Consider the following 22,213-nt stretch of genomic DNA (forward strand, 5'->3'; position numbering starts at 1 on the left):
TTGCATTTTTAAAACAATAGTAATTTTTACCAGATTTGTGTCTTTAACCACAGTGGGTTAATTTAGAACTGAGCTTAAGACAAAGTTATGATTTATTACACACCCATACCCACACCCACGTGGAGAGAACTCCTTAAGAAAAATGAAATAGTGCTGAGCAATCCAAAAATATTAGTGGTTATTTACAATATTCTGTATTTTATAAGAAGATTTTGCAGAATGGATATCATTTTCTGGGATTGTGATCAATGGATTTGGCAGCAGTCATGGAAATTTTCTTTGCAGTATATGAAAGTATGTCTACATATTGAATTGCATACCCTGGCCCTATTCCAGCTATTCTCTGGGATCTGTTTATCACAGGCCATGCATGGAAATGGAACCATAAACAACTTCTCACTTCTGAGGAGTTAGAACACTAATCACTTTTGTAGTATGCCTGCAAAAAATTGAACACTAAATGTTGTGGATTAAAAAGATTAAAAAATACTAACCCTTATTGTGGTCAGTGACAATTTTAAACTGTTCCATTCCACGAGCCCCAAAGGACAAATACCCTGAGAACTGATGGGATTAGGTAAGAACTCTTCATGTTCCTGCACGTTAACTAGTTATTTTCTATTTCTTACACTCACTCTTTTATTGTATTTAACTTTTATTTAGTGACTACTATGCCTTCCAATAACATAGACATCTATTTTCCTGGTTTTATTTTCAATTTCTCCCTCTGTAATATCATGTAGCTCTATAACTTGGGGGGATACTACTCATGTTGAATATTATATGATGTTTATGAAGCCTTATAAAATAATGTCTTCATTTAAAGTGCAAATGGTTTTAAAACTTATTTAGAAAACAAAAATAGTGAGGCATTGGGCCAAGCATATTACAAATTTTATTTCATTTAAAACTGATTTAAAAAAACCAAAAACATTAGGACATTTCAAGAAGTCACATTTTACAGTTGAGGACACTGAGATGGACAGATGATAAGTAGCATGCCCAACACTGCTACAAGTGGTAGATTCAGATTTGAAACCCATGCAGTCTGGCTCCAGAGGGGGTAACCACTTAACTTCCTATTTAAGAGAATCTGAATAATAAAATTTTTGTAAGTAATTAGATTTTGTCTTTATATTCTATGTATTGGATTTATGCAATGCAAGAGTGGGAATGGAAGATTAGTTACATGGGCAAATGGAAATGAGAGGGTTTTCTTATACTTCCTCTCTTCCTTCGCAGAGGGAGGTGGTTTTAGGTAGAAGGTCAGCTGAATGTCTTAGTGTGGATAATCACATTAGCCACTTGCTCCCAAATTTAACCTTTTTCCTCAGTCGGAAGGAACTTGGAAATCTTCAGGGAGGATTTATTGCTCTCTATTGTTGACAAACTGTTAAACATGTTAATTACTTTGGAAATTGCCATATGAAAAACTGAATCTTCAAAGAAATAATTCACAGAACCAGCTGGAGTTCTTCATACTTGTTGATTCATGATTGGAAAAGGAACAGCTTTGGGAAGAATTAAGGAATAAGATGACCTTCCATGGGAAGGGGAAAAGGATAATAACCACATTCAGATAAATCTGTAAAATCTAAGGCTTATCTAAGGAGATAAACCAATCACTAGCACCAAACCCTCTGAGAACATTTCAGCTCAATTTTATTGTTCTTATATCCTGATCTGTCCCCAAAGGGGGCAGTTTTGAAGAGGGTCTTGCTTTAGGATCCTCACACCATCCTTGACAACCCCTCACCCAATCCCACCCCACCCCGCCCCACCTTAGTGGTAATCTCTGGTATCAGTTTGGTAGGTTTCTTTCTATAAGTTCTACGTTTTCATTTTCATAAAAAAGTTCCTGGCAATCCTTAAATGTTAACACATATAGATCTACCTGGGTCCTTTTAGCAGTCTATATTTTGTATTTATGTATGAGTATGAGTATGAGTACATCATCAGTATTCTCATCAACAGAGTATTATATCTGAAGTCTTTCCCTAAACATTCTTAAACATGTTCCTTATACATATGTATAGACATTTCTCCAGAATAGCTGATAAAAATCATCTCATAGTCATTTTAATTTTTAGCAGATATTTTCAAACTGTCCTGCAAAATGGTTGAACAAATTCACATATATACAAGGAATAGATGAGATAACATATTTCCACTTTGACATAATTTTTTTTCTTATTATTCCAAAGCCCTTTATATCATTCACTTATCAACTTTTGTTAATATTTAATTTAGATTAGACCCTAACATTTTTAACCATTTTGTTGGATTAAGAATGACATCCTGTTTTTGTTTTTCAGGTCTTAATTACAATTTTATATAACATATTCTAACACTTTTTAGGCATTTATTTTTCTTCTGCTTATATAAAATCTATAGATTAATATGAAATATTCACATGAACCTCACTATTTAAAAGTAATTTTACCCAATGGATAAATCTATTGGCCTAAACTTTGTTTATTTTCACTACTTGAGATGCTAGCATCCTAGATATTTTTAATTTAATGTATATTATATAAAATAATACTTAAATTTGATTATATTTGAATAGTTGAAATTATAGAAGCAAATACAGTATATATTTAGTTTACTATTAAATATATTGTATATAATTTGTTTAGGGTCTTGGTTAAAAAAACCTTCAAAGCATTCAAGAATTAATAAGTTAATAATTTAAAAGTAATTAGCACAGATCCTGGAATTAAGAAGATTTCAAACACATAGTAGCAGATTGATTTTTAATGTTACTTGTTAGTTATTATCATTTTCATGATTATTACTTAAGCTAGAATTAGAATTATTAGTCAGTTTATACTATTTTAGACATATACAACTAAATTAAATTTTAGTGGTATGAATTTCATGAAAAAGAGTTGTTCTAAAAATAATGAGTGTTGGTTTAGAATATATACTTTGGCCTCTGTCGGTTTAGCTGGTATGTGCTATTTAAAAACAAAATATTTAATAATGTAGTAATGTCTATAATAAAATGTTAGTTGAATTAAAATTAAAAAAAATTAAAACAAAATATTTAAATCAGGATAAAATGTTGATGTGACATTTTAAGTAAGATCATTATTGAAGGGAGTGAATGATTACTGTGAGAAAATGGTGTAATCTGAGTTGGAAAAAAAAAATATTAGCCACCAAAAAATGCTAGGGCAGCACCACCTTCATCTAAGTACCAAAAGCCATGAATTTAGGGCTTGATAATAATATTAGAACATAAAGTATTTATATGAATAGACTTAATATATATGGCTAAGTACAGAGTACTGAAACAAATTAAGACTGGCATATTTAGACAGATACCTAGATCACAGAGGAAGCCAATGTTATTCCGTCTTCTGCTCTGAAGTCTTTGTTTCTACTACTACTCCACTAAAATTCTCAGAAATATTAGATATAAAGATAGATGATATCCAAGGAAACATGATTGAGATTTTAAATATTGATAGAATGTATATACCATCATGTTCTGCAGACCAGAAAAAACGCTTCCTCCTTTGTCTTGTTTTTCTTTCTATAATACATGAATAGCAATATTATCAGTCAATTATATTAGTGAGAAAAGATATTTAAAACAGTGAAACATATAAACTATAAGAAATTAAATTTGTGTTTCAAATAATCATTTTATTTGGATTATATTATGAAAAAGTATGTTACTCATAAGTATATTTGTGCAGTTTGCTTGTGAGTATTTTTCTAATTTTATAAACATTTAACTCTATACATATATTTTTCATTTCACCTATAATACTTAATTTTCCACATCTCTCTCTACTTAATTAAAACCTCCTCAAAGACAGGTCTGATTTATCTCTATCTCTGAATATTATTTCTGTGTTGTAGTTATTTTTATAAAAGTTTAAAGAATTAATAAAATTCCAAAGAGAAATTTTAAGTAAAAATAAAAGAAAAAAAATAGATGACCTGACTAATCAGGGGTCTTTCCTAGCACTATTATACAAGAATCATATATTAAAGTTTATAACTCATAGCATGATAGTAGCATTGAATCCAGGCTTTCATTTACTTCAGTTACAAAAGGACTTATATAACCCAAAGAGAAGCTGTCCTTTGTTTAAAACAGAAAAATCTTTCTATTGACATATAGAAAAATACGTCACATAATGTAATCTCTTGCTTTCCTTGTATTTCTATAATTTTTGTTTCTTATTATGCCAAGGCCTTTCGTATCATTCTTCTATCAGATTATATCTCTTGACCTTGAATATTTAACTACGTTTCCTCATTTTCTCCATTTATTATTTGATTTTAATTTTCCTTTTTGATGTCTTATTTAAATTATTTATCTTCTATTGTTTTGCTTAAGTTATTCTTTACTCATTAAAACTTTTTTCTAATTTTATATGTTTAATCTCATCTCAAAGAAAATTTGTGATATGGTTTATTTTCTAATTTATACAGTGATTTAGAAATGATCATATTCAATTTCCTCATTTTGCAAATGAGAAAAAAGGCCCATTTGTGACAGACACTATAGCAAAAGCTAGCTGGAGTGGGAAATGAGTGGTTCCCATTCTGGTTTCACTTTTGTTATGCCATGCAATATTTTATTGCTCTTAAATATTTTTTAAAGCATGTGGTGATTATCCCCAAAAGGCCCCACATCCTATATTTAACATTTATGTAAATTCCTTATTTATTCCTCACTACAGCCTCATGAGATCATGTTGTATCTCAATTTCATAGATACCAAACTGAGAGTTAGAGCCAGAGAATGAAACAACGTCTCAAAATCTTTTCCTAGTTTCTGTATTTTTGTTTGTTTTTTTACTTTAACCATTTACGTCCATTTTCTCTTCCATGTTATTTTTTTTTTAATTTTGATTTTACATTGGATTTTGCAAGTCATTTGCACAGATATTGACATTAAAAATAGTTAATAAAATACTGATATGCTAAATTGTGAGGAGTGGCCAAATGAAGATGTTCATCCTTTCATCAGAGAAATTAAAATAACTTAAAAAAATGTCTTTGGGGTGCTTCAAATTGACATTCATTTTCAGCTAATACACACTGTAGAATATTTCTGAAATACAGACAGCAAGCTGCACATATTCCTTACTTACATAAATTATAGAGTCATTTTCTAGTGAATACAGATAGTTGGAAATCTGTAACAAAAATAAATGCATTTTGTTCTCATAAGCATTGATGCTGCAGGCCATGATATTCCCAAACAAGGATGATGGTTATTACTAAGAAATGGTTCAATTTGGTTGGCACTACGCTGTTTTGTCAAGTATAAATAAAATAAAATAACAGAATATAGTCACATTATTTTGAGTAAAAGAATTCTTTGAGAAGGATAAGAGATGTGATAATATAGACCTATTGTCCCCTTATGAGATAATTTTTAAAACATTTTAGTTACATGGGTCTAATGCTGTTACCATCTAGAAAATGGGAAATGAGTTTAAACAGAATAACAACAATCCCAATATAACATTTTGTGGCAAAGCAAGAAGGGTAGAACGGTTATTAAAAAGTTCAAAAAAGCAGAATCAAACTAGAAGACAATCATTTACAAGATATAACCATTTAAATTTATTAAAGTTAATTTATATGGAGGGGTTGTCCAGACTTTGGAAAGTATATTAATTGAGAATTAAATTAAGATGTTCTTGTTAGTTTACCTTAGTTATCTTTTCTTCACATCTAGTATTTAAATTGAAAAGTCATGCGCACACATAGACACATAGACCCCATGCAGATATTTATGACCTTATGACAATCATGGAAAAACAAAAATTTTAAAGGAATTGGACACATAAATCAAATCTACACTGTTATACTTCCTCACTGCCAGGAGATATTTGTCAAAAAGAGAAGTGGAAAATGTATGATTTTCAAATAGCTTGTGGATATTTATTGCAGGGAGTATTCCTCCACTATTAATGCACTGAATACTATCACAACAAAAATGAGCATATGTGAGCATCAGTATTCAGGATAAATTGCTTGTGTACTCACAGCATTCTAATAATTTACCTGGGGTATCAACTTACATTTTAGCTAATATTTTACATGTTTGCTCAGTTTTTAAGTTACAGACAAAATAGTGAAAACAGACAATTAGAAAAATTATTAGCTTATAAATGTGTTTTTATCTAGCTTGTAAAATATATGAATTCTTTATCTGTGATATAATTATTTCAAGATATATGAGCTAAATAAAGAGGCCAGGTCTATGTTGTTCATACACTTCTGGACACTCTTACCACACAAAAAAGGGAATAGATGTCTTCATATTTGTACTGCAGTTGCCTCTGTATTTTTATCACTTATTGGTGAGAACAATTTGCTACAAAACAATAATAAAATGGAATGTAATCAAATGTCACTATGGTCTGTTATACTGCAGTAACGTCAAATAAGAATAATAGGTTTCATAAAACGCTGAGTGAATCTGGGAACAACCTGATTCAGTTGGTGCTCAGATTCATGGCTCAATAAAATTTATTCATATACACTTGGTATACGCACATTGATACACAATAAGCTATGCTTGTGATTTTATTTAATAATACAGATTTTTTCCCACAGTGGATTATTGAAGGACTTTATTAAGTAAGATTTTGTGAGTCAATATTCCTCAATAGATTTGAAATCACAAGTATAGCAAAAATAAGGAGAAAATATACTTAATGGTTCTTAATTCCAGGGTCCCTTACTAGAGGAGAAAAAGTAACCAAGGCTACACTCTGTTCATAGACCCAAGATATAAGGTTTTCAAAAGCTACATTAATGTCAGGGAACATGAGCTAATTATATAACATGAATTCAAAGACAAAAGTGTCACTATGACTGTGGTATCCTGAAATGCTTACGCCTACTTGGGTCCTCAACACCCAAGCCTCCCTTAACCTTTTGTGGTCCATTGAGACTTTCCCAGCTCAAGTCCTAGCTTCCAGTCTGATGAAACTCTGATCCCTTCCCTCTCTTGTACTATCTGTAGAAAGAAATATGTCATGTATGTGACGGAGATACCTAGCTATGTTTTCTCCAGGGCTTCAGTGAACGAAAGATGCATGGATTTAGGCTATAAAGTTTCACTGTGAAGTTTCAGTGGCTGAAGTAATCAGACAAAGTTTCAAGGTAAAACATGCTGTGTAACTTTTGTGTAAGGGTTCATTTCTGCCAAGAAGAATGATTTTTAGCTCAAACTTCCAGATTTGGATACCTGTCAGTACCAATTCAATTGTATCCATGTGTGGATGAGCAACGCCAGGGAGCATTGTGGGGTTTGATGGTTTCCAGAAAGATAAAACTTTACCTAAGCCACTCAAATTTAATTTAAAAATATAGATTTGTCTGATCAAACAGAACACTTCTGCCTTTTGAATTCTTCAGTATGTGACCTCTGGTAGAGAGAAGCCCATAGTATTTAGCATCAAAACAATAATCTTAAATATCCAAGTAGAAAGTAAAAAAAAAAAAAAATCTGGCCTCTGTATAAAACAGTAAAATAATGAATAATAAAATAAGATGATTTGTTCTTCTTCCAAGGCCAAAGATCTCTTTTCTCCTCTGGGCTTGATGGATATATATGTCTTCTGGTATAGTATTACGAATCTGTGGAGTGGCAAAGGAAAAAATCAAGGCAAAGCCGTCCTATTCAGTGCCCATTTCATCATAGTGGAGTGGACCTATGAATGTGGAGAAAATTGATTTTTTTCTGAAGGAAATACTAGACATCAGCAGTTTGTCTCGACCCCTGGCTTCAAATACCACCTAGATACTAAAGACTCCCCTTTGCATTTCTGTATCTTTGAACTCTCCCCTGAACACAGACTCATATATAGTGGTCAGCTGCCTAGTCAATATCTTTGCTTAGATATTATATTTAATTAAGCACTAACTAAGCTGCTATAAAAAAAAAATACTAAGTCACAAAATCGTGCCAAGCTTCAAATGTGTCTAAAAATTATGCCCGGCTAAAACTTAGGAGATCTATAATTAAAGAAGAGAGAATGAATATTGATGGGTAACCAGTAGCATCTGACTGCAGATATCCCATAGGTGTCTATAAGCATAATGTGTCCAAAAATGGAGCTCTTGAATTTTCCTTCTAAACATACTTCCCCTATAGTTTGTCCTATTTCTGTAAATGTAAGCTATATTCTTCTAGTTGCTCAGGATAAAAATCTTGGTGCTGTCTAGGATTCGTTCTTTTTTTTTTTTTTTTTTCCCCTTTCTGACTTAAAATTCTTTCCACTGGTAAATTTTGCCACCTTTTCCTTCTAAAAGATCCAGAATCTTACATGTTTCTTTACCTGTTCTGCTTACACCACAATCTGAGCCACTGTTATTTCTCACCTGGGTTGTTATTATAACCTCCAAACTCATCTACATGTTCCCTACCTTGCCTTACAGCAGTGGATTCTGCACACAGCAACCATGATGCTCCTTTCCCAATCATGAGACTCCTCTGTTGGAGTATATGCCTCACTCCTAGGTAAATAAGTGACAAGACTCTGTGTGTTCTACCTTTCTTCACTCACACTTCAGCCCCTACCCCTCTCCCCTCTCTCACTCCATTCCAGCCAGACTGTCCTTTCCTCTTAGCTATTCCTCAAGCACACAGAATACCTTCCCTCTTCAGGACCTTTGAAGCTACTGTTCTCTCTGCTTGAAACTGTCTCTCTAATTTCTGTGTTCAATTTTTCACTTCCTTCAAGTCACTTTTCAAATACCACCTTTTCAGAGAGGTCTTTCAGATCAGGTCTGACTCTGACAATGTATAAACAATAACATACATGTCAGTCACTCTCTTTTACCTTTCCTTACTTTACTACTCTTCAAAAAATATATATGTACAGTTTTTAAGCATATATGTACATATTCAAAACATATTCAAGTATTAAGGTGTACTGAACATCGAAGTTGCTCCAAAATGATCAGTTGAGGGGTGAGTGATAGAATAATGGCCCCTCAAAGATGTCCACATTCTAATCACTGGAACCTGTTATACCATAAAGGGGAATTAAAGTTGCAGATGGAATTGTTTGCAAATCATTTGATCTTAAAATAGGAAAAATATTTTGGATTATCTCAATGGGCCCAGTGTAATCACAAGGGTGCTTAAAAGTGTAAGAGGAAGACAAAGGGAGAGAATCTGAGCAATGGCAGGATGAGAAGGACTTAGTCCATTGTGCTGGCTTTAAAGATGGATGGAGGGGCCATGAGCCAAGGAATGCAGACAACCTCTAGACTGAAAAGAGCAAGTAACCAGATTCTCCTCCAAGACTTACAGAAGAATATAGCCCAGCGAGACCGATTTCACACATGTAACCTCATTGTGGTAATTGTCACAGCAGCAATAGGAAACTAATACAAAGAGCAAGAGTTTTAAAGTTTAGTATAATTTGGATATTCTCTTAACAAAGGTAAGGTATTTGCCTGAGTTGGTGATTCTTACATCTGTGAGGATCCTTTTGTTTACAAACTTACCTTGCTTCATTCCTATCTAACCTAAAATAGCACCTGTCTTTGCATGAATGCTGTGTATTTGTGTAAGACTGTTTTGTTTTTGGTTGGTCAGTGACTACCAGGTCTTTTAGTCTGATGTAAAAAATTAGGTTTGGGAAGTATTCTTCTTTTATTGATTCTACAGTGAAATTAATAACCACTCTGCTTAGACTTATTTAAAACTCTGTTAGTGCATATTATCTGGAATATTTGGAACGGCATTTGCTTGCTTTTGACATTAATGGTTGACCTAATGTTCCTTTTCTCTAAACAGCCAATCTTCTTTTCAGAATTTTCTTCCTTTAGCACTATATTTAGCTAATAATTTGATGTGTTGTCATTTTGCTCTCCAACTAGTTTTAAGTTTCAGCAATTCAAAATGTGTTTGATATAATGGAACAAGTCTCTAGGATATACTAGCAGTTGTGTTTCTTTTCTTTTCTTGTTAAACCTGGACATTCATACAACCAAGAAAATGAGCTTTAAGTAAAAGTGGTATTTTCTTTTTTTCATTTTGTAAAATCAACTCTACAGAGCAAACCATAGGCATTTAGCACAAACTTTTCTTTTTTATCCTGATCAATATATTGTTTAGGAGAAACTTAAATTAGTGCCACAAAGGGATTAAATATCATGGTCCCTTGTTGAGTTCTTCTTTTGAGATGTTATTAATACAATAATCTGCTTTTCAGCAATTGATCTGCAGCAAATATTTAAAAAATATATGCAGGACAGAATTAAAGAAGAAATCAAACTCTTTCTAGAAAATTGATGTTTTCAAAAACTATTTTTTCTCTTATGTATGTATAGAACTGATAATTTAGTTTAAAATAGAATATTTAAATAATTTTTCTAATTATTATATTTCAGCTTAGATATCAATAAATACTTGTGCAGTATTATCTTGTGTGAAATAGGGACAGAAATCTCCTATCATTGTACATTACCAACAGTTAGAAATGTTTGTTATTTGTTTAAATATTTAGTGTTAGGTTAAAGACAAAATAAAACCAAACTCCTCTTAAAATGTCATTAGATCTTTTCATTCGAAACAATTTCTACTTATTTTTTTATTTTATTATTTATTTATTTATTTATTTTGCGGTACGCGGGCCTCTCACTGTTGTGGCCTCTCCTGTTGCGGAGCACAGGCTCCGGACGCCCAGGCTCAGCGGCCGTGGCTTACGGGCCCAGCCGCTCCACGGTATGTGGGATCTTCCCGGACCGGGGCATGAACCCGTGTCCCCTGCATCGGCAGGCGGACTCTCAACCACTGGGCCACCGGGGAAGCCCTCTACTTATTTTTAATTTAATAAAAGTTTCATTGACTGCTTTTTGCAAGTTAAGGGATAAATCACTGTGGGGCTCGTGGATGAACACATTGTAATCTCTGCCCTCAAAGAAGCATATATTGTCCAATGAAGAGATCAGACATTTAAACCAATGCTACAAATGAGCAAAACAATACTGCAGCAGAGTGAGGGAGTTACTTGTATATAAATTGAGAAGATTATAAAGCTTTCTAATTAAAAACAAATCTATTTTGTAAATCCCCAAACCTAACAAAAGTCATAACAAAAAATCAAACAGAAAAGTGGGACATAATTTCTAACAAAGCCACACAATATTCTGTGCCTATGCATCCATGTCCAAAGAGTTGCATTTCTGCAAAGAGAGAAAACATTATGAATTAAGTACTCTCACTATCATGTTTATGTAAATACAAAATTTCCTTTTTTTTTTTACAAATGATGCCCGTGGATATGGCATCCTTTATTTAACTTTACAAGTGCCAACGTCAACTGGCGTTTACTATTAAGGACAGTAAAATATAGAAAGAAGTTATTAGGCTACAGGAGCTGTCAGTTTCTTTGACAATTCCAAAAATGCCAGATGCGTTCATAATAATAAATACTCTAGTTATGCGTGATGCCTGCAACCTCTGAGATAACGATGCTGGAAATCACCGCAGATGGCATCTTGAAATGGGATAAACATTGTGCAAGTGGTGAGAAGGCCAGGGTGAAAAGCAGTTATATTTCCACAGGCATTGGGTGAGAAATTTCCCCAGGTGCGTAATGCTGGCAGAAGGACATTTGGAGCAGAGCACTCCTTCAGGTTGCCTCCGAGGGCTCTGATAGCACGCCACTCACTGCTCCTGCCAGGATCCATGCCCACACACAGTGTAACGCCATGTACCTGTCACGCTCTCAGAGGGAATCTGATGTGTCTACTTGCTGGATGATTTTTTCTCTATCGTAGAAAAATGCCCATTGCTGAATGTAATCTCTATAAAAAGGGAGACCACAAATCACTAGAAGTGAAGTAAATGAATTTCAGAATAGCTAAGTGACTTACCCAAGGTCATAAGGCCAACAGAGAAAAGAGCTAAAGCACATACTCTGGGCTTTTGGCATCAAGAACATGCTCCTTCCACTCTGTTAGAGTAGCCTATTATATGTTCACTATCACCACCCATTTGCTTCTCCAAATGAAAGAAAAATAGGAAAGAAATCCAAATGTATTTCAAAATAAAAAATATTTTGTAGTATATAATATGTATAAAACCAAACAGCTGTTTGATTTTTTAATAGCCAAGTTTTTTCTCACTGTATTCACAGTGGAAGGGGTAAATATGATCACATTAAACAAAAAACTTGAATATTCGTTTTTTAGCCATTCCAATTCAGATTTTAAATATTGGCTAGGAAGATAGTTTTGAATCCTAGTAATATAAAATGGCATAGTATTTGCAAATAACCTAAGCACATCCTCCCATATACTTTAAATCATCTCTAGATTACTTATTAGATTACCTAATACATGTAAATAGTTGCTGGTGCAGTGGCAAATTTAAGTTTTACTTTTTGGAATTTTTTTTTCAGAATTTTTTCAATTCGCTGTTGGTTAAGTCTGGTGATGCAGAACCCCAGGATACGGAGGGGCAACTGTATATAATTTTGAGATGGAGAAATCATTAGGTCTGTAAATATTGCTTAGGAAAATAGAAGAAGCCACTATATCTAGGGCAGTCTTACTGATTAAACTGCAGTAATGTGTATTTATAATGCTAGGAAGAGACATTGACAGTATCTAGTAAATATACTAGGTTACTTGTAAACAGTGGACATGTGACAAATCTTGGGGAGACACAGTTATTCTAAGTGCCCCAAGAGTTCATGTCCTCTATAGAGCCTTAGTAAGTTGCTAAATATAACATCAGGATTAGAAAATAAAATTGTCCCTCATCATGAATAATCAAGAGGTACCAAATCTTTTACTAAAGGGCAATTCCTTTAAAATAGAGTTATTGTGAAGGGCCAATGTTTTAACAGAAAATTTGAGTTTGACTAGTTGACATTATTTGTTTAAATTCCTGAAAATACCTTTTTCTCTAATTTCCTACTTTTAAAGATGAATGAGTTTGCTTTACTTCCATCTATGTTCTATTTCATTATGAGAAATGCAAAATGGAAATTGTGTGTGTGTGTGTGTGTGTGTGTGTGTGTGTGTGTGTGTGTGTGTTTAAACATAAAATAGTAATTAGACACTGACTGGGCAGCAGAAAGGTTAGATGTTCAATCTGTGCTATTTTAAGATGTGGGAACAACTGCTTTCTCTGTGTTGATGTCCTCTGAAATCCCAGCTAGTATGAGGAGAATTTCCAATTGAACATGCGAGAGCTACTAACTTTTTTGAAGCTCTCCTTCTTAAACGGGTCTTGTGTTTAGGAATCAGTTTACAGTTTCAGGATGCTCCTGGGCATTTATATTTGGAATACTGCCTTTGATGGAAAGGTGAGGCCTCCTGTTAGTGTGCACAGAGCAGCCCCTTCTGTAAGAATAGACATAGAACAGCTTGTCTGCGGATGAGAGTGGTGTTAAAATTATACTCTGGTTGTAACAGGAGGGCCCAAGAAGTTTACTTGAGGTTGACAATATAAGTTTATAAGTTGGGTAAGTTCACATTTCTGTTTACCTAATTCTAAAGAGTAATTTTTCACCAGGATTAGAGTATTTGATTGTCAATCAAGCCAAATATATTAGATTTGCCGACGACCACTTTCATTATATCATATTACTGTATTTAGGGATATAGAGATCTATAATTAACAAAAATAAATGATGATTTGAGGTAAACTCAAGTTATCAGATATATTGCCTTTTTTGTTAAGAAATCTGGTAAGTAAACTACCATTGTATTCTTGAACCTTTCTTAGAAATGTATTCTATAACATGTAAATTATGACAGCTCATGTCAGTGGAGATACAGACAATTTTTAATTCAAATTTAAATACTGTAGAACACTATTCTGTGTAATTGTACAAGTCTTTTGGGCAAGGATGTATCATTTAAAACATTCTATAAACCGCTTCTTGGTTGATTTCATAATTTCTGTTTAAGAGTCACAATCTGTTAACTTAGACAAAATATAATAAATGTCATACAAAATGTTACTGATGGATGTATTGTCTGAATTTAAATATAATTTTAGAACTGAAATAAATACGACCTTAAGAAGGCAGGTAGATCACTAATACCATCAAGGAAATAGGTGGATGAAGTGAATGTAGCTTCAAAAATGTCAAACCATAAATTCTATAGTAATTTTAACAAGGACAGCAGGTCAAATGTGAAAGGAACTAATTGCTTATGTGGTTATATGTCATCCTAGGAAGAAAATAAAACCTCAAGTTGTAATTGCTGATCATTATGACTTCCATGAATCTCATGATTTTTGAATGAAAGTCTTGACTGTGAAAGCTTTTGCCTTCTTTTTTTTCAAATGCGTAAATTGATTCACACATTAATTTAGTAAATATTTATTGTGTTACAATATGTAAGGTACTGGGCCAACCGTGGTTACAGTTTATAAAAAGTAAAAACATAAATGCAGCACAGGAAAAGAAAATTTGAGAATAAAAGTTTGGATGGTTAAGCATGAAGATTCTATTTCACTTGTATTAATACTGTTCTATAAACGCAACTGTGAGATTTTGTAATTTAAGGTCAGGAGGCCCCGTACCTTGAACGATAAGCGTATGATTCAGACACAAGTGACTGACTACAGGATGTTTCACCAGCAAAAGTAATTACTAATTCTATTCCCATTAGAAGAGAAATATAAATTAGTTAATGATTTTCTTTCCTTATCATTTTTAATTTAATGATCCTGAAAATGTTAGATAGCTGTTTGCTCTTGGAATTACAGAAAAGTCAAGGAGTGCATTTTTTCAAAAACTTTAATGGATTTTTAAGTCACTGTGTCATGAAAGGTTAGCAAATTTCTCTGGTCATTCTAATTAAAGTGCAGAAAATGCTTTTTGAATAGATGTCAGATAAATAGTTTTAGAAATACTCTTTTACAAATTACTTTTGTCAGATACATAGTAACTTAAATTTATAATGTATAGACACTTGAAGAAAATCTATTATGCCTCTGTAATATCATTTGTGACAGTGAACTCCAGGTAATTTTCCTAATTCTTCTGTGCTAAGGGCACAAATTAAATATAAAAGAAATGCCAATGAGATAGCACATTTAACCCAGTCATTAGGCATTCTCTTTATACCTTGTTTTTATCAAAATGATTAAACAACCTTAGATAAAACCTTTCATCCAGAAGACTTGGGTCAGATGATGATCAACGATATCATATTAGAAAGATAATGACATAATTTAGTTTAAAAGAAAACAGAAGTAAAGTTTATAATGTTATTTTTTTAACCTTGAAAGTGACTGTATATTAAAAGACATTAATATGGCCTCTCCATTTTAAAGTTCATTATGCTTATTAGAAGAAATTCATAGATAAGAGGTATTCTTAAGGAACAAGGATGGGTCAGACAAGTAAAAGATGATTCTCCCCTCTATTTATCTTCAAGTTGAGGCAGGCACAAGGATGGAAGTCCCTCTGCATCTAAATCAGAGGAGCAGGCACAGGAAAAATAAATGGATACGAGCCAAATTTTGCAGATCTGCTTTCATATTCTTGCTTTTGATTTTTCAATTTGTGAGGACTACTTTAGTTATGGATTTTTTAAAAATTATGCTTCGTGATCTTACAGCCAGATGAAAATAGCTCTTCATATGCATCATTATAAAGATAAAATCCTATTGCCTAATTTATTTATATTCTTACTAAGCTAAATATCTATGAACCTCTAGCAGCATCTAGGAATCATTCATTTTTGGAATGGTTTTACATAAGGTAAGTATGGGCATACTTTCATTTAATTAAGTCCACATTTGATTACACAATTGTACATGGGTATGTGAATACAGGACTGGTAAAGCATACTGTTTATAGTGTATACTTAATATAATTTTTTTCTTTAAATTTTTCTTCCATTTTATTAATACAATCTTACTTATATTCATCATAATATTTGAAAGCTTTAAACTTAGATAATGTTTGTATAATATCAAGTATATTTTGTATATATATTATAATTTATGAATATTAAGTATATATAATTACGGGGTATGTAATATATATTGCTGATGATATATCAGCATGATAATTATTTAAATTATTGCTGAATCCCCAAGGTAAGTATTCTAGTAGCTTGATAGATTTGGCTAAGCAAATTACTTCTATATGTTTTGTTAACAAGGCCAAATGAATAAAACTGTAAATTATGAAGAAATTTTAACTTCAAAGAACGAATACCACTGGCATGTTGATTCATGTTAAAAAATAGCTTCTTGAAATTATTATAAGAAATAACTCAATCCATAGTTCTTTTGACCTAATGTAACATGTTAAACAGTCTTTTTCACATTTTTCAAAAGTTGATTGAATGACATATCTATGAAGTTCAGAAAAGTGATATGATCTGATTGTCATTTTAAAAGGATCATTCTGTATATTATTATTATACCATTCTTCTGAAAACTATAAATTCTTAAGTGGATTACCCAAGCTTGTGTGTAGATGACAGACTTTGGGTAAAAAAGGTAGAAATAAGGAAACCAGTTAGAAACTTACTGTAATAATAAGAGATGAGACATGAGGACAACTTGGACCAGGATGAGAGCAGTGAAAATACTAGTGAAAGTTGTTGATTTGGGGCTACATTTTGAAGGGAAGGGATTTGCTGATGAACTAGGTGTGGAGTATGGAAGATGGTAGTCCAGGATGCTCTCAAGTTTGTTTGCTTACACCTGGAAGAATAAATTTATCAATTACCAAATAGAGAAAATTGGTGCAGCTCAGATTTGGAAAGGAGAATCAGGAATTCAATTTCGGACTTGTTAAGTCTGAGATCCTATTAGACAAAATTACTTAGGGGGCAGTTGGATGCATAGATCTAATGTTCAAGTGAAAGGTGTGGGATAGACATATATTTTGTCAGTCATCTGTGTGTAGTGATTTTAAGGCATGAAACTTGGTGAGAACATCTTAGTGAGTGCAGGCAAAGAAGGAGTCTAATGACTGACCTTAGGCATGGCAGCAGTAGGGAGGGGAGGTAAGAACACTAAAGGAGAGTAAATAAGTGACTAGTGAGGTAGTTATGAGAAGAACAAGATACAATAGTAGTGCTTTTTTTTCCTTCCAGTTTTGTTGAGATATAATTGACATATAGCACTATATAAGTTTATAGTGTATGGCATAATGACTTGACTTACATACATGGTGAACTGATTATCAAAATAAGGTTAGTGAATATTCATCAACTCACATATCTACAAAATTAAGGAAATATAAAAAGAAAGATAGTAGTATTTTTAAAACCAAAAGAATACTGAAGAAATGTGTCAATTACTTATGAGAAATCAAATAGGGTGAGCTGGAGAGAAAACATAGACAAACAAAACAATAGGCTTAGCAATGTGAAGGTCATTGTTGACCCTGACAAGAGTTGTTTTATGGCAAGGGTAAAAAGCTTGTTATATATACACAAAGACTTTTTCGTAAAATATATATTCTTGTATATATATATATATATATATATGTGCTTATATATGGAATATGTGTTTGTATATGTAAACAGCAGGCAATGTAATGTATTGCTACAGTGATGTTAAGTAAAAAAGGTTTGAAAATCATTGTTTGAGAGGGCTTTTATGTTCTTTTACTATCTTTTCCCGTGTTTTACTAATATTGAGCTTCCATTAGTTCTTATGAAAGCTCATTAGCCTGTGCTCTGTGCTTAGAAATATATAAAAAGGTTCATTCTCTGTGGTAGAGTGGCCAAGAGAAAAGTGTTCTGGTTGTGGAGTGACAGTAGAAGAAACTGGAAGAGTAGACTTATGCAAGTCTACAAAACACAGTTTCTTAGAAATTACCTGATTTCTAAGAGAAAAATGACCCGATCAGATTTTTGTTTCAGAAGACATTGCTAAGGAGAGGATTCATAGGCTTGGGGAAATATTAGGAATGAAATTTAGAAGACTCTTACAGTGGTCCAAGGAAATGTTAATGAGAGCCTAATTTAAAGGAGGCACTTTGAGAATGGAGAGGAAGCAATTGACTCAGGGCCATTATGAAAATATAAAATATTTGAAAATTATTTATTCATCAGTAATGTTCCAGTGCTTGTGACATATAGTGAACAAAACAGAATCAAACCTGTGCCCTCTTGGATATTATATTATATTATAGTAAATGCAGACAGACAATAAACAGTAAAGTAAATTAAGCACCATTTAAAGACCAGCTTTGCTGTATCAACATATTTGTGTAATAACTAACAGATGATTAAACAGGAAAACAACATCGGATGTATATTATAAAGTTACTGAATACCAGGCTATGAACTATTTGGGAGGAAAAGTATAAGGCATTTGAAGAGACATGCTTAAGGTAGATCTGTTTAGAAAGCAGTATTAGGAAAAATAATTGAGTAGGTGAGTTAAAATTATATCAGAGAGGACTATGAATGACACACACTTTTTATTTCTTGAGATGATTAGGGTCCTATTGGATTTTTGATTAGATGAATTAAATGATCAGTATGGCATTTGAGAGAGATAATTAAGTACTGAACAGCATAACTCAATAAAACGGTGATTCCAACATGTTAACAATACAGTCATTCAATGTCGTTATCTAGGGTTAAAAGAAGTCATTCAGTAAGTCATTCAGTAAACACTACTTGTTTTTCTTCCCATTGTTTCTCTCGGCTGTCTTGTGTGTGTGTACATAATTACCTCCCCTCCCCCGCTCCCGTTATCTTCCATCTCTAATATTCACTAATTCTAAACCAGGATTCTGCACACTGTCTCTTAATTGTCAATGCAGTAGACTTCTAAGGGTACACGGAGCTTGACTTAGGGGAGTGGTCCTATTACAAAGCAGAAGAAAATGATGCAAGCTGGGGTGCATTATGTCAGAGTCTTTTAAGGAATATTGACTTTTTTTTTTTTTTTTTCGGTACACGGGCCTCTCACTGTTGTGGCCTCTCCCGTTGCGGAGCACAGGCTCCGGATGCGCAGGCTCAGCGGCCATGGCTCACGGGCCCAGCCGCTCTGTGGCCTGTGGGATCTTCCCGGACCGGGGCACGAATCTGTGTCCCCTGCATCGGCAGGCGGACTCTCAACCACTGCGCCACCAGGGAAGCCCGACTTTTTTTTTTTTTTTAACATCTTTATTGGAGTATAATTGCTTTACCATGGTGTGTCAGTTTCGGCTTTATAACAAAGTGAATCAGCTATACATATACATATATCCCCATATCCCCTCTCTCTTGCCTCTTCCTCTCACCCTCCCTATCCCACCCCTCTAGGTGGTCACAAAGCACCGAGCTGATCTCCCTGTGCTATGCGGCTGCTTCCCACTAGCTATCTATTTTACATTTGGTAGTATATATTAGTCCACGCCACTCTCTCACTTCGTCCCATTTTACCCTTCCCCCTCGCCGTGTCCTCAAGTCCATTCTCTACATCTGCAAGGAATATTGACATTTTAAAACCAAGAAAACATGTTCAAAAAATAAGTTGAAGACTCAAAGCAAAGAATTCAGAGTTTAAAGATGCACAAAGATGGTAATGGAATTGGAAATGGTATGGAACAAGTGAAAAAGGTGTAGAGTAATTATGTAGAACACCCATAGTGCATCTCCGTTTCAAGTATGTCAGATGTAAATGAGCGACAAGCCCATCTGTCTTCTATGTACAGAGATTGGGTAGGTTTAAGCTTAAGATTCTGGCAGCATGTTGAGCCCCTAAAAGTAATGGGACAGTCTTACTGAGTAGCTGTTATGGGATTAAAATAAGAATGTGGGTTAAGACTTTTTTAATTTAATATTACAGCCCTTCTTTTGCTTATATACTATGATAAAATTTAATTACAGCAGGACCTTCTCCAAGATGCCATAACTAAACTTGTAAGATTCTTACTAACTTTTTATTTCTATTTGTTTGACTTCTATTTTTATTCTCATGCCTTTTGTATTTCTTTTAGTCTCTTTAAAAAATCGATGAGTACATGTTTATTGTTTCTTCTGAACTTGAATTTCTAGTTCGAAATATAGGCTTAACATGATTATTTTCTAGGTTTCCTTCCTCATTTGCTTTTATTTCAACAAATGCCTATGGAACGCCTTCCATGTCTACATATTATTCTTGCTGTTGAAATTATAGTAATAAACAAAAATGGAAAAAAAATACCCTGCTCTTGTGGAGCGTCTTAGTGAGAAGATAGTATAGGAGCTAAGGAAAATGTCAAGAAAAGGATGGGAACTGGTTGGGTGGGGTTTGCAATTTTAGAGACAATGAATAAGGAAAGTCAGATTAAAAGGGTATATTTGAATTAAGACCTGAAAAAGCAAGAGAGAGGGCATACAGATATCTGCAAAGAATAGGTTCCAGGCTGAGGGAACGGAAAGTATGAATGCCCACTAAGACATAATCTCAAAAGAATTCATGACCCTATGCAGTAAAATTAGAAGCATGTTTGTCTTCTATGTTTTATATAACTTGAACTAGTAAACATATTCAATTTACAGAAAAATTATTAATAGGATTTAATTCTCCCATCCTTAGATTCTTTTAACTGACACATAATTTGTTCTGTATAATTTAGATTTCTTTGTTTTTCTTCAAATTTTATTGAAATATAATTGACATACATCACTGTAAAAGTTTAAGGTGTACAGCATAATGATTTGACTTATATACATCATGAAATGATTATTACAGTAAGTTTAGTGAACATCCATCACCAAATATAGATACAAAATATAGATACTAATTCTATTTAAAGAAATTTAAAAAAAATTATTGTGATGAAACCTCTTAGGATTTATTCTCTTAACTTTCATGTACAACATATAACAGTGTTAATTATATTTATCATGTTGTACATTACATCTGCTGTAGTACTTACTTATCTTATAATTGAAAGCCTGTACCTTTTGACTGCCTTTATCCAATTCCCCTCTCCTCATCCCTGCCTCTGGTAACCACAAATCTGTTCTCCTTTTCTGTGAGTTTGTTCGTTGGTTTTTGAAGTATAATTGACCTACAATGCTATTGTATGTTAGTTCCTGTTATACAAGATAGTGATTTGGTATCTCCATACATTTCAAAATGATCAGCACAATAAGTCTAGTTATGACATGCACCATACAAAGATACTACATAGTACTGACTGTACTCCCCATGCTCTCCATTTCTTACCCGTGACATTTATTTTGCAGCTGGAAGTTTCTACCTCTTAATCTCCATTACCTATTTTTTCTTTCCTCCATCATCCTCCCCTCTTACAACCACCTGTTTGTTCTCTGTAGCTATAACTGTTTCCCTTTTGTTATGTTTTTTCATTTGTTTTTATTTTGTTTAGATTCTACATATAAGTGAAACATACAACATTTGTCTTTCTCTGTCTGACTTATTTATCTTAGAATAATACCTCCTATATTCATCTATGTTTATCACAAATGGCAAGATTTCATTTTGTTTTTAAGGCTGAGTAATATTACATTATATATATGTTATATATGTTGATATATATGTATTTATGTATATATAAATATATATAAACATCTTTATCAATTCATTTGTTGATGGGCACTTAAGTTGCTTCCGTATCTTAGCAACTGTAAATAATGCTGCAATAAACATTGGGGTGCATATATCTTTCCTAATTAGTGTTTTTGTATTCTTCGGATAAATACCTAAGAGTGGAATTGCTGGATCTTATGGTAGTTCTATTTTTAATTTTTTGAGGAATCTCCATACTGTTTTTCACATTGGCTGTATCAATTTCCATTCCCACCAACAGCGCACAAGGGGTTATTTTTTTCCACATTCTCGCCAGCATTTATTATTTTTTGTCTTTTTGATAATAGCCATCCTCACAGGTGTGCAATGATATCTCATTGTGGTTTTGATTTGCATTCTCCTGATGATTAGTGATGTTGAGCACCTTTTCATGTGCGTGTTGGGCATCTGTGTATCTTCTTTGGAAAAATGTATATTCAGATCCTCTGCCCTTTTAACAGAGTTGTTTATTTTTTGATATTGAGTTGTATGAGTTCTTTGTATATTTTGGTTATTAACCCCTTATGGATATATCATTTGCAAATATCTTCTCCCATTCCATAGGTGACCTTTCCGTTTTGCTCATAGTTTCCTTCTCTGTGCAAAAGCTTTTTAGTTTGATGTAGTTCCATTTGTTTATTTTTGCTTTTGTTTCCCTTGCCTGAGGAGACATACCCCCCAAATTATTACAAAGACCCATGTCAA

General features: G+C 33.2%; 1 protein-coding gene and 1 pseudogene across 1 annotated transcript in view; both read left to right on the forward strand.

The window, feature by feature from the left end:
* The window catches only part of ERBB4 (erb-b2 receptor tyrosine kinase 4), a 1,108,236-nt gene that overhangs the window by 631,192 nt on the left and 454,831 nt on the right, over positions 1–22,213 (forward strand). The gene's annotated exons all lie outside the window — the stretch shown is intronic.
* LOC138414130 (18S rRNA aminocarboxypropyltransferase pseudogene) overlaps positions 9,218–22,213 on the forward strand; it is a 32,038-nt pseudogene continuing 19,042 nt past the window's right edge.

The sequence above is a fragment of the Delphinus delphis genome, chromosome 7 (assembly GCF_949987515.2).
Source record: "Delphinus delphis chromosome 7, mDelDel1.2, whole genome shotgun sequence".
NCBI classification, from domain to species: Eukaryota; Metazoa; Chordata; class Mammalia; order Artiodactyla; family Delphinidae; genus Delphinus; species Delphinus delphis.